This window comes from Otolemur garnettii, unplaced genomic scaffold (genome assembly GCF_000181295.1).
Source record: "Otolemur garnettii isolate 467f Iridium unplaced genomic scaffold, OtoGar3 scaffold00017, whole genome shotgun sequence".
NCBI classification, from domain to species: Eukaryota; Metazoa; Chordata; class Mammalia; order Primates; family Galagidae; genus Otolemur; species Otolemur garnettii.
In genome coordinates this window covers 12,708,626-12,709,331 of record NW_003852412.1, presented here as the reverse complement: position 1 = coordinate 12,709,331, position 706 = coordinate 12,708,626, and the positions used below count along the sequence as shown (strand labels likewise).

At 46.7% G+C, this 706-nt stretch overlaps 1 pseudogene; it reads left to right on the top strand.

Annotated features, from left to right (window-relative positions):
• The first annotated feature begins 225 nt into the window (after positions 1-225).
• On the top strand, positions 226-320 carry LOC111723978 (annotated as a pseudogene).
• Positions 321-706: the final 386 nt, after the last annotated feature.

Sequence of the window (706 nt, the reverse complement as noted above, 5' to 3'; positions counted from 1 at the left end):
CTCAGGGTGCAAGCCCCTCACTGCAGCCACCTGTCTGCCTGGCACGCTCCCCATGCTGCCCCTGCTGCACTCACCTGTCGGCCTGTGGCACCCTGTGTTTGTGGAATAAGGAATTAGGGCATTTGATGAGATAGGCACGTTGCTGGTGCTTGACACCATTCACAGTAGTTTCTGTCCTGCAAAATCATCACACACCTATATTCAAAGTTAAGAAAATAAAAGCATGTTTGCAGCAGCAGCACATATACTGAAATTGGAATGATACAGCACAGCCTTCGTGCAAGGATGACACCCACACTTGTGAAGCATTCCGTGTTTTTGAAACTTGTAGATTAACAACAACGTGCACACATGAGAGACTAACTCAGTTAAATTTAAATTCAAGGAGGGGCTTTGGTAAATTCCTCTATGGGTGAATGGCACATTCCTGGGTGAGGTCACAACTACAACTCAGACTGGACCTTACAAATGAAAATAATAACCTAATTGTATATACCATTTTTTTTTAGATAGTCTCACTCTCTCACCCTGGGTAGAGTGCTGTGGCATCATAGCTCATAGCAACCCCAAACTCTTGGGCTTAAGCGATTCCCTTGCCTCAGCCTCCCAAGTAGCTTGGACAAAGACACCCGCCACAACACCCAGCTGGTTTTAGAGACGGGGTCTCACTCTTACTCAGGCTGCTCTGGAACTCCTGAGCTCAAGT